Source organism: Rousettus aegyptiacus, unplaced genomic scaffold, assembly GCF_014176215.1.
Source record: "Rousettus aegyptiacus isolate mRouAeg1 unplaced genomic scaffold, mRouAeg1.p scaffold_m13_p_3, whole genome shotgun sequence".
NCBI classification, from domain to species: Eukaryota; Metazoa; Chordata; class Mammalia; order Chiroptera; family Pteropodidae; genus Rousettus; species Rousettus aegyptiacus.
Genome location: NW_023416306.1, coordinates 52,917,777 through 52,931,219, shown reverse-complemented (window position 1 = coordinate 52,931,219; position 13,443 = coordinate 52,917,777). Strand labels below are relative to the sequence as shown.

The 13,443-nt window shown below is 31.1% G+C and overlaps 1 protein-coding gene across 39 annotated transcripts in view; it reads left to right on the top strand.

Moving 5' to 3' along the window:
* The window catches only part of PTPRD (protein tyrosine phosphatase receptor type D), a 1,934,582-nt gene that overhangs the window by 866,717 nt on the left and 1,054,422 nt on the right, over positions 1 to 13,443 (top strand). The gene's annotated exons all lie outside the window — the stretch shown is intronic.

The following is a 13,443-nucleotide window of genomic DNA, read 5'->3' as shown; positions in this document are numbered from 1 at the left end:
TAGCTATTTAATCATATGACTTCTCATTCAAAGATCTTCTTTTTTACTCTTGATAACCATAATTTATGTGGGCAGCAGAAGAACTACGATATGGTAAAGCAACAAAATTAAAACCATAACTATCTCAGAACTTTTATCTATCAATTATATATATTGAATTTTCAAAACCAGATTCAGATAAATATGCTAAATATACTTATATGAAATCTATTGTTGCATATTATAATGACATATCCAGTGAGTTTATTTCTATGTATAATTATTGCAAAAATGCAAATATATTCTCTTCAGTGTAAAACATTTCAGAATATACATTCATTTCAACTATGACATCTTATTTGAATCTGGTGGCTTACAGGGAGGGATAATGTCATGATGAACACATTTTTATCTTGAACTAAATTTAATAGTAAAAGACGTTTTGTTTATTTTGCTGGATTCGGAAGAGGCAAATGTATTTTTAAGGTAAATAGATAAGTTTATATTGTCTGCTTCAAGTTTAGCTAGTGAGTAAATTATCACATGGACTTATATGGTATCAATAAGAATTTCACAGAAATTCTGCTAGTCCCCTACCACTGTTGCCAAGTGCTCTGGGATGGACAATAATTTGTACCACTGCAAAAGGAAATGAAACAATATGGAGGGTGGAAAAGGCTGAAGAGTAAAATTTATTATTACTCTAAATATATAGCAACTTTTAATAGATTCAATAATTATTATTCTGTTGATATTTCTATTGTGCTAGCTATTTATATTTATAAGAAGTAATAGAATGTGTGTGTATGTGTGTTACAGAAATAGAGAGATTAAAGATTCTCTAAATATTTTGAAGCAGGATAATTGAGATCTACCTTTCCATTGCCCTTGCCTCTACCTTAAAAATATCATTTAATAATATCTGTAAAACAATGGACAAATCATAAGCTCTGAATATGTATAATTTGGGAACAATGCTAGTTTTTTTCTATGTATAGATTTATAAAATGAGGTTTTTTTCCAGATATAAAATCTATATAATTTAGCTAAGGTAGACTCTCTCTGAAAGTGTTAAATAAAAAATTTAGTTAAATGAACCTTTTTATTTTAAAATTTTTGAAACCAAGAGTTAAGATATTAAAGTATATTTTTCTCTTATTACAAGTGATGATGTTTATGATCAACTGATACCTAAATTCAAACAAAAATGTTTGAGAAGTTTATCTCAAACCAAAAGGTTCTACCATGTCTCTCAGTAATAAGATTGGTTTTCCATATTCATACGATCTATATTTCTATTAAGATATAAATCTATTATAGAAATGCCATTACCATGGCATCATTATTTTACAGTGATTCTATTTGCAATAGCTCAATAAATATTTTATCATTTATTTTCACTTCAGAGACGTAGTTTTGAAAATTGGAAATTCATTTAACATACATTATTTATTATATTTACTACACTTTTATCTATTAACCCAATATTTAAAGTAATATTTGCTTTAAATTATTCATAAAATTACATTAATTCATGATTTTTTATAATTTCTTAAGAGTGTGGTTAAATGAGGAAGTCTATTGTTCTTCTAATATAAATTTCAAGCATGCCAGTTAAAATGTTTTATAAAAGGCTTACCATGCAAAATTGTTTTGAATACTATTGCCAGAGCATTTGCCCACGCATGAAATAGAGATATAACTACAAAATGTTCAGGTCAAACCACAGCATCAGGAAAAGGTTGAATATAAATTAAGGATGAAATCCAATGTATTTGGAAGGGACTTCATTTTCTTCTTGAGAAATCAAAGGACACACGTATTAAACTTGGTATGAGATTTCTCAAGTAAAACTCCCCAAAAATTGACTTTGCTAAGGACACACATAATAAAATTACTGGCTTATTCATTTTTTTAAAAAAAAATTAGAAATAATTTTGGTCAAGAATATTTTAATATAAGAATATTTTTATAAGAATATTTTACATACATAAGTCCTTTAAAAGCATGGTTTCTATTCTAAAGGACACCTGGAGAAAGCATTTCAGCAGGGACCAAGCATATGAGTATATTCATTTTCTAATGTGTTCAACAATGAATTACTAAAAGTAAGCAGGTCTATAAAACAGTGCCAGTACCTGGGCTACATACCAAATAAAAGCTCATTTTTAACCTCTCTGATTAGTGAAAAGGAAGGACATGTAGATATGTATATTGTAGGTCAGCCCAGAATCAGTAAGTTTTATTGAGCATGCAAAATGTGCCGGCCAATGTGCTACATCCTTTACAATAACTGATGATTATCTCTTTTAATACTCACAAAATCCCTGTGACAGAAGAACTGTTGCTTCTAGTAAAACTGATATTAGGAATGAAACTTTCCTAAGGCTTCACAACCAGGGAGAATTGGTAGATCCTATTAGAAGTATATAAAGCAAATGTTTTAGGAAAGGCTAGGATAATGATAAATGCCTGGGAGTCTGTGAAGACATCTTCCTCGTTGGTGTAAAATGTGACCTAGGTCTCATAGAAAGAATATGAGTTTTGCTTAGTAGTGAAAGCAGATAAGGGGAATGTTTCTATCTAATAAGATTTTCTGGGAGCATAGCCTCTGGCCTTCATTTTATCATTTGTAATATGTGATAGTGGGACATTATGATTACTAATTTTGTTGAGTTCAGAATTTTATGATGTTATATCTATTTACATAAAATAAAAAAAGAACTTTCTGAATAAATGATAAAGATTCGGAGACTTCTGCCAGTATATTACTTATTCTTCAGAAAGAAGAAAGATTTTTTATCCAGTGCATGGATAAAACATCATCTATTCTCTCCAAAGAGATCTGGCTGAGTCAAATTTCTCCCCCTTTAACATAATGGGAAGAGACTGTGATAGTGACATATGGGGCAGTAGCCCAGCTAATCCATGGTAGGTGATAGTTCAGAATTCTATATTCTATAATCTCAATCATTTTACTTCTGTGTGGGGGTTTCTTTCTTTGCTTTTGCATCTAAATATTTTCTAGTTGCTTGAGGAAAATTTTGTTTTGAAGTTACAAGGATTTCACACACTCACAAGGCAGGAACCAAGGTATATATATATAGCATCCAGAGACATATCACACAGTGCTGTTGGTAATAGCAACTTAGACTCCCAGAGAAAACGAATGTTGTTGGAAAGATTGCAAAGGAAAGAAACAGAAAAATGACTATGATTGTACATTTCCTTTGATTTGGCTGTTTTATGGAATACTGAGTGAACAGAGAGTTAGGGTGAATTTGTCACAAAGGCTTTCCAAAAGTTTTGAAATATCATCTGTGATTGTGAAACATTAGCATGATTTATTGGCTAATAGAAATTTGAAAAAAACACCATTCTCATTTTAGGGAGAGTCTCGAGACAATGGAGCAAACTTATAAAAGTTAGCTAAGTGAATCAGAGTTTTCAGAACCTAAGTAACAAAGAAAGTAGTAAATATAGTGATCTCATTTATGTCAACATACCTACTTTTCTGCATACATTAAGTCTTTGTAATAACTAGAATCACAAAATCAGGGTGATCATGTATGTGCACAAGAGAGGAGAATTTTTCTGCATTGAAAATTATTACATGAGTCAATGGGACACTCTCAGACAAGTGAAACTGTTGCCTTGATATAAAGAACCGCAGCTGTTCATTTGGAATTCATGGTTTCAACTTTAATAATAAAAAGAAGAAAATCAATAAAGCTTAGAAATTTCAGGAGAAATGAAGAGCATAATATCAGAGAAATAAAAGGGAAAGAAGCAGTTTCTCAAGTCAAGGAGCCTGTGTTCAAATCCCTTAGACAAGGTAGCTCTACTCTGTCTTACGTTAACTCATTTCTCCAAGGGAGGGTTATAAAGACCTTTGGACATTCCTATTTTTATGTTATCTGGCAAATTACATAGTCTTTAAATTTGCTTTTGAAATAGTATAATTATACTAGCAAAGAAACCTGAAAACACTTTAGCTGTATAGAAAAGATCCCTTATTTTAAAAGGAAGTAGATACTAAAGATTTCAATGGAGAAATTACATATGGGACAAATTATCTGAGAATAAAAGAGGAATATAGGGTAAGGGGAAGGCGATAATTGCCTGTTTAATTTTAGAATGGTATAGGTTTAGCTATTTGATGCTGATAGATAACATTTCCAATCAAAAAGCACATCTGTAATAATGACCAGTGCATTTTGGTGGACACGCTGCACTAATAGTAAGAGTTCAGAGTTCTTTCATGGTCAGCCTATGACCTTTCTCTTTAATTCAGAAATGGTCCAGTTAATATAATCATTATTGCTTGCTAAAACTACATTGTAAAGAAAAAATAATTCAATTATTCTGTTCTTAAAATCTGTGCTACTCTCTACTTATGAAAAGAAATAAAGATTAACTTACATTTTATGAAAATAGGAAGCCGGAAAATTAAAGGTAATATTTTTTCCAATCAGCCTCAGTGAATTTATTTGAAACAAAAATGATTTTAAAATACTGCTTAGCAAAGTGCTTTCCATTCATTCAATAAAAATTCTGTGTACTTCGTAAGAAAAAAAATATTTACATAACTGAAGACCCAGACAGTAGGCTAATATAATCTTAAATAGTTTTTTTTATGGAACTAGAAACAATGTATGTTTGTGTTTTAATCTACTTAATTGAACTTGGGGTATGAAATGAGTCTTTTTTACATAAAATGTATACTATCTTATCTACTATTGTGAGTAGTTTTATCTTTCACCTGTAAAATATAAGTGAAAAATATTCAGGCAAATATTTTACAAATTTAAACAGAAGTTTAAAAAAATACTATCGTTTTGCTTTGTCATTTAAATACTAAAGTTTACAAAGAACAGAATAGCCTTAATCATGGACTTCTTTTTTTATAATTTCTGTAGCATATTGATTTGTTCCTCCAAAAATTAGGATTTTAAAGAAAAAAAAAAGATGAAAAAGCAATAAATTTATTAGTAGTTAGTTACAAGGAATACAAAGATTTCAGAATGTAAATTAAAAAAAAAATTACAAAAGGCAGTGCCAACCATAAGTTTCTAGTGAGTGCTTTAGCGGAATAAGTACTCCTACCATCATCTCTATCCAGGCTGGGTTGCTAAATAAAATTAATTCCTTTTTCTACTTTTAGATATTTTTCTGTCATGTGTAGAAGGCAGCCTGCCAGCTATCATTAATATTTTCTTAGAAAAGAAGTACTAGAACATAAGAATACAGAACTGTTAAAACCATTGTGTCAGCACAGTGGTTTAGAGCAGTTGTATGCAAATTTAGTGTGTACAACATTTCTTAGGGAAAATTTGTTAAAGCATGGATTTTTCAGGTCCCCTGCTGTCCAGGATGTCTGATTCAATAGATGTAGAGTAAAGCCAGAGAAGTGACATTTTAATTAAGCATTCTAAAGCGATTCTGATGCAGGTTGCTTTAGATCACCATTTGGGAAACTATTTTCAAGAGGTATAAAGAACAGAATATTTTTTTATGTGAACAATGAAGTGGAGATAAAATTGGAAATATTTAAAAAAGTGAAGAAGGGTAAGTAATAAGGGGGAAAAGGGACTCTCGATTTGAAATACTTAGTTAAAATTAATCAGTTACTATTTTACTTAATCTTCGCAAAATCTCTATGAGAGGTATTATATTATTACCTCTGTCTCACATAATAAAAATCTGAAACCTAAACGTATCAATACCTTTTCCATATATTACCACCATGTTCAACTCTAAAGTTCATGCTATCTCCACTATACCAAGCAAAGCTGAGGGGATGTGTGAGAGAGGGAAGAAATAAATCATTTATGTAGCATCTCAGAGAGAAGCTAAAAGGTTTTTGTGTTATCTTCCTAAAAACTATGAATTTTCAAAGATTGTCATTTCCCATTACCTGAATTTAGAAGTGGGGAAACTGAGCCTTAGAGTGACTGACTTCTATTTTTATTTTTTTAAGTTGAATTTATTGAGGTGAGATTGGTCAATAAAATTACATAAGTTTCAGATGTGCAATTCAATAATGCATCATCTGTATATTGCATTGTGAGTTTACCACCAAAGACAGATCTTCTTCCATCATCATATATTTGACCCTTTTCACCCTTATCTTTACCTTCCCCTTTTCCCCTTTGCCTCCGGTAACTGTTAAACTGTTGTCTGTGTCTATGAGTTTTTGTCTGTCTTGTTTGTTTGATGCTCTCAGTTTTAATATCCCACATATGAATGAAATCATATAGTTCTCAACTTTTTCTCTCTGATGTATTTCACTTAGCATGATTATCTCAAGATCCATCCATGTTGTTGCAGATGGCAGCATTTCATTTTTCTTATGACTGAGTGATAATCCATTGTATATGTGTCCTACATCTTTTTTATTAAATCATCTATCAAAGGACACTTTGGTTGTTTCCATTTCTTGACCACTGTGAATAATGCTGCAATGAACATTAGGGTGCATATATCTTTATGAATAAGTATTTTCAAATTTTTTTGAGTAGATACCCAGGACAAGGATTGATGAGTGATATGAAAGACATATAGATAGCCAACAAACATATGAAAAGAGGCTCAATCGACTTCACTAACTATTAGGGAAATGCTACAAATCAAAACTACAATGAGATACTACCTCATACCTGTAAGAGTGGCTATTATCAACAAGACAAATAATAACAAATGCTGGAAAGGTTGTGGGGGAAAAGAAACCATCATACTCTGCTGGTGGGAATGTAAATTGGTATAGCCTCTTTAGAAAAAAAGTATAGAGGTTCCTCAAAAAATAAAGAATAAAATTACCATATGACTGACTTCTATTTTTTTAATTCTTCTTTTGATCTTCTAAAGATCTTCTCCTTAGAAATTTATTAACTAGTATTATTATACAATGCTTCCTCCAGAATAAGAAACACACAGAAATACACATGCACATGCACTCACACTCAATTTTAGTATCCATGGCAAACTTTTACCTTTGGTAGTATTTTTACTAACCTCCTGGAATATCTTTTTACCCTTTCTCTTATGTGTACTCTAATCTGTTAGCAAGTGCTGAAATATCATTAATGATTAATATCTTGAATGAAAGGGTTTAAGTGTGACATCTTTCAAGAGCATTATATTTTATTTGTAAAACTAAAAAAAAATGATCAAGTCTCATTTGAAAAATGTTTTAATCATGTATTAAAACTGAATCTGAAATGATGGTCCTGGAATTAATTAAACAGTAAAAAATATTTTTAACTATCTAATGGATGAAAACTAGCACTCTAACTCAATACATTTGTAGTGCAAGCGTTACTTATTTCTTACTAATTGCCATGCCAAATTTTAAATCAAAATCTCTGAACTCTATTCAGTTCTTTAATTATGTACTCAGCTCTTAATCTTTCTACCAATTGCTGGAGTTGCTCAGGTGGCTTTTAGCTCATCTTCCCTAAAATCTTTAAATTCAGATTTTTGGAAACCTAAGGCAAACATTTGTTATGTAAAATATGTTGAATGACTGATGATGACATATTTCTGGTCGACTAAGTTGGACAATACATAAAGAAAATGGAGTTCAACTTCTGATGGGCATTTTCCGCTATTCATGAAAAACTGGTTCAATAATATTTACTTATTAATTGCCTCACCTAAATCCTTTAGTCTGAATACATATGGACTATCACCGCTTCACACCTTTGAATAGATTGCTCCTATCTGGCTAGCTCATACATAATTCTGATTAAATAAATTATCCATCTGTGAATCCCTTAGGCTTAACTTTTAATACGTACTTTATATTATTTCCACACTGTATCTAGCCTTCTTTCTGCTCCCAACATGTCGGAAACAAGTAATTTAGTTGCTAAGACTTTTCATTTGTCTAAAGACAAACTTAACCTCTATAAAACTGTGCATCTTATCTTGCTCTCTGTTTAGTATAGCATGAATATCTTGGAGAATCAAGATTAGACTTTTGTCAATTTGAATTTTTGATAATGAGGTGGTGGGAAATCAGTAGTAAATGCATTGAAAAAAAAAAAGCTTTAAAGCATATTTAAGCTTATGAAAACCTTTCAACAGAACATATTTAATTCTGGTAGTAATAAAATGGATGGGATTTTGTAAAGCCGAGCAGAATTCAGCTTCTAATATGTCAGCTTTACATGACAGATTATTAATAAACTGCCACTGTTATCACTTGATACCAATCTTCAGTGACTATTTTTGAATTTGAAACTCAAATAGTTTTTTCAAGTAATCTTTACTTTGTGAACCAATTTCCTCTTTCAAATGCATTTTTTTTCTGCTCTGCAGAAATTCTTGTGTCATTTAATTAATGGTTTCATTTTCATTATACTAATATATTTCAAAAATCACTAGAGCATTATGTGAGTTTAGATAGATGATAGATAGATAGATAGATAGATAGATAGATAGATAGATAGATAGACAGACAGACAGACAGACAGACAGACATAGATGATAGATAGATGATAGATAGATAAATGATAGTTTTTTTAATTTGATAAAGATGAAATTACAGTAGAATAAAAATTAAGAAAGAGGATTTACTTTAAATTTGGTACCTAAGGAAATGAGAAAGTTGGTAAAATGCATTTTCTCAATTAACCTTCTCCAATGTATTTGCCTTTTTCAGTCTTTTGTTCACCTAACTCTGTTGTAGATACTCATTTTCTTCTGCTCTATTGTTATTAATTCAAGAAAACACACTGAGCATCTGTATGCAATAGGTATTGTGCTAGTGCTAGAAAACTAAACTTAAAACTAAGTTAACAGAGCCTGCAGGGTATTTAAAATTCAAGAGGGTTTTACAAGGTCTAAAGTCATCCTCTAGGTACAAAGGAATTGTCATCTAGGAAGTTCTCTATGATATACAAATCCTTGTCACTCAATCAAAATGTGCTACCCATCAAAGGAAAATTAAAAGTTTCTTGGTAATAATTTGTAATTAACGTGTTAAGGAACATAGCATCTGATAATGGTAAAATGTGTATAAGTTCATAGAGAAGGCAAAACAAATAGAAAACCCTAAGATTATGGAGGGATGAGTCACTGAGTTGTATATAAGTAGCCTATCTTATACTCATTGTCAAATTGGATGGTTGATGTCAAAACTGTTTACTCCTTGGGCAAAACTGAAAATAGAGTTCATATTCTTAAGTATTCATCAGTATTTACCAAGCACTTACTCATTACATGCCACACTGCTGGATGATTTTATATAAATAAGAAAGCACTCCTTTTAAAATAAAACTGAAGTATACAAAAGATGAGTTAGCAGAATATTTGTGGAAATTAAGAATCCTGATTCTGCTTATAATTAATTGTGTGACCTCAGAAGTCATTTATTCTCTCAGGTCCTCCATTTGTTCAAATATAAAACAATGAGGATGTATGTGTACTATTGTGAATTTTGAATCCTTTCAGGCTTTAAATTTAATTATTCTCAATGTATCAGTTGGAATGTTTTTGGCCACAAATAATAGGAAACTTTCTTAAACTCTTAAAAATGGTTTATCATCATACATTATAAGGAGAGCAGCTGTTTATTTCCATGAACGTCAATTCAGTGCCTCATTGACATCATCAAGGGCCCAGGTCCTTTCCATCTTTATACTCTATTTCTTGTCATAGGCTGTCCTTGACCTATCCCTTCACACCTCATTTATCAAATGTATCATATGCCCCAGCCTAAAACAGCTATTTACTCTTGGCTTAGATCAATCTTGTTTACACTCTGTATCTGAAAATGTGTCCTACTTCCACAAAAGCTCAAGGCTGCACAGAAAAGGAAAGAGCTTTTTAAAAAATTAAGTTCTTTTAAGGAGGAGGACAGGTTCTTGTCTAGGCATCTAGTAGTGTCTGTTATGCTTTGTTGGAGTATTACAGTCTTCCAGAAGGATATTTTTATTTTGCCTGAAGACAAAATAGATAAATTGTGGGTCTACTTGAGAATAAAATAAGTCCCCAGGGATACACATATCAAATTAAATAAGTGAATACCAACTAAGTCCATAATTCTTATTGTTTACAGTCACATCCTTTCCCAAGATTCTTTAATGATGCCTCATTTTCAATACAATAAGTTTAAAATGTACAGAATGAAGGTTTTGTTTCTCCCTGAATTGCATTGCTCTGTTTCCATCTATAACCACCAGCATACATATTCCATTTGCCTCCACGCTGCTGCCTTTGCCTGTTATTCTCAACACAACAGTCACACGCCCAGTAACGCCTGCCTTCTACCCCTAATTAATCCTTCCTGTAACTGTCCCTTGTACCTGATCAGCTCATGGCTATTTGACCAAAAAAGAGCTATTCTTCTATTATTCCTTCAGGTTTCAATGATATAGTTCATTTCCCCTGTGAACTAGTTCATGAATCCTTAAGCAAACTATTGCTCTTTTATTTTTCCATTGAGTTTCAGCCATATTCCTATTAGATTGATTATTTTATAGTTTTACATCCACTAGGTGATCTCTCTCTCTGCATTGGACTTTACACTTTTTGAGGGTAAAGTTGTTGTTTTTTGATGCTTTTATATTTGACCCTATAAAACTGGCATAACGCAAGGTGTATTGTGTGTTTCATAGAGTATGTGCCTAGGCAACTGATGATGCTTAGTCAGTGTACATAATCCAAGAAGATAACTGTATATTTCTTTTCTTTTTTTGCATAAGAATAAGGTAAGACTAGAAATAAGATAGCCTAAAGATGTGCTTCTCAAAATTTTCCACAAACGTCACAATATTTTTTTTAGCCAAAAACTTGACCTACCCCATAAAAGAGACAATCTACAGAAAATAATTAGTAACAACCCACAAGTGCAAACTTTAAATATGCTGTTTAATCTTTTAAAATCCTGTTAACTTTATATTATTTAGTCTCTTAAACATCTGATAAATCTATATCATATGTCATAAAATACCTAGATTTTTTTTAGGATAAAATAATGTTTATCTATCATCATGTAAAATCAATTTCCAGGAATCACCTTGTACATCCTGATATCCTAGGCAAACCATTACATAGTCTCTAAAGGGTTGAATTCTTTAATCAAAAATAGAAAATAATTCATGAGATATAATATTTTGTCCATGCATCATTGCAAATCACTATGTTCTTAAATAACTAATTTATCCTCACTGTATATTAAACAAATAAATAAAACCCTTATGGTTGTATTGGTATAATTTACCTTTATATATGTATCCCTGATTCTGAAAAGGTTAACATGTACAAATTATTTTCATCTCTTTGAATTCAAAGATTCATATTCAAAGATTCACATAGGTATATAACAGTCTTTAAAAATAGTTTGATTTGTGTTATTTATTTATAAATGTAAAATTTAGTAGATTATGATTGCTTTAGACAAGTATTGGAAAAGAGAAAAGAAATCTCAAGTTGAAATCACTAGGGAAGAAAAAGATCTCCAGTAAAAGAAAGCAATTCTTAACAACATAACATTTGACTTGTCACAAATGAGGAGGCAGCCAATACATGATTCATTCTGTCTCCATCATAGCATATTTATAAATCCATCTGACATCTCTGGCCTATCAGAGGGCTGAAAAATGAAATTATAGATTTCCTACTATAGATGACACCATCAACGAAGGGGTTTAGGGAGGGTTATTTGGTCATTTTCATTTATCTCATTTCTCTCTTTTCCATCCTTGACAGCTGTAACCCATAACACATAACACATAAATCCCAGGGAGCAGGGCCAAAGTTTAATCTCCTCTTTTGATTTCACCAAGGACATTTGGTTATTTTCATAATTGTACAAAAAAATGAATAATATGTACAATTCTGGGAATATGTTAAGGTAAAAAAATATAAAAAGGAATTCTAAAAGGTAAAGAGACCTATAATTTATTCTTGACATCTGTGGCTATTTGAAGCAATTTGTCTTTACTTCACATATCTAAAAGTGTTTTTATATTCTTGCAAAATAATTTAGTAGTATTAAGAACAAGTTTAAAATATAAAAAATAAAACAACATAAAAAAGAGAAGTGAAGCATCCTAATTAAATCCATCATACTCAGAGGCAGATTTTGAAATATTAAAATGAAAAGGAATTTCATGTTTTTCTTTCAAGTGCTTGTGCAGATCCACATGCAAATACCATCATTCACAATGTGCAGTTCTTCTTGATTTAAATGTAAACATTTCACTCATCAGAAATGTATCTTCATTTCTATGTAGTCTTCAAAATTGTAAATTTAAAAGGCTGCATATTATTTCAGTTTAGAAGAATTACTAATTAAAACAGATCAAGTCACAGTTTAGTCAACTTATAGGTGTATGCTTAGAGAGTCAAAGGGAGAGAAAAGTTACCTAAATATTTTACAGTTGCCAACTTAGACAATCCTTTACATTTTATAAAACCATTTTCTAGTGTTATTAATAAGTTTTAGTAAATATTTGAGTATTATCTTTCCTTTTCTTAATTTTTTATATGACTACATAAGATTGAAATAGTAGGAAATGGGAGAAAATTGAGATATGGGCAGTTTGAAAACTGGATGTAGTCATTTGAGTTTTATTAAACAAGTACTGCATGTTCTTTTTTATTGAGTTATAATCCACATATTAGTTTCAGTTGTATAATATAATTATTTGATATTTGTGTATATTGCAAATTGATTACCACAATAAGGATAGTTAACATTCATCATCATACACAGTTATAAAAAAATGTTTTGATTATGTGATGAGAACTTTCAAAATCTACTTTCTTAGCAGTGTTAAAACATGCAGTACAGTATTACTAACTATAGTTGCCATACTGCACATTACATTCCCATGATTTAATTATTTTATAACTGGAAATTTGCGCCTTTTGACTCCCTGTATCCACTTTGCTCATCCCGAATCCCTGCACCTGACAAGCGCTAATCTGTTCTCTGTATCTATGACCTTGGTTTGTTTTTTGTTTGTTTTAGAGTCCACAAAATAAGTAGAATTATATTTGTTTTTTCTCTAATTTTACTTAGCATAAGTCCTTATAGTTTCATCCATGTTATTGCAAACAGCATATTTCCTCTTTTGATATGGACGGATAATATTCGTGTGTATGCGCATGCACGTGAGTCTCACATTTTCTTTATCCATTCATACGGGTTGTTTCTATATCTTGGCTATTGTAAATAATGCTTCCATAAACACAGAAGTTCAGAAATCTCTTTGATGTAGTGATTTCATTTCCTTTGGATATATCCCAGAAGTGGAACTGCTGGGTCATATGATAGTTATATTTGTAATTTCTTGAGGACCCTTTATACTGTTTTCTATATTGGCTATACAAATTTTCCTTCCCACCAACATTTCACAAGGGTGACCATTTCTGCACATTCTTGCTTTCCCAGATCCTTGGCATTGGTCTCAGGAATAATTTATTGGATATGACTCCAAAAGTCTAAGCAAC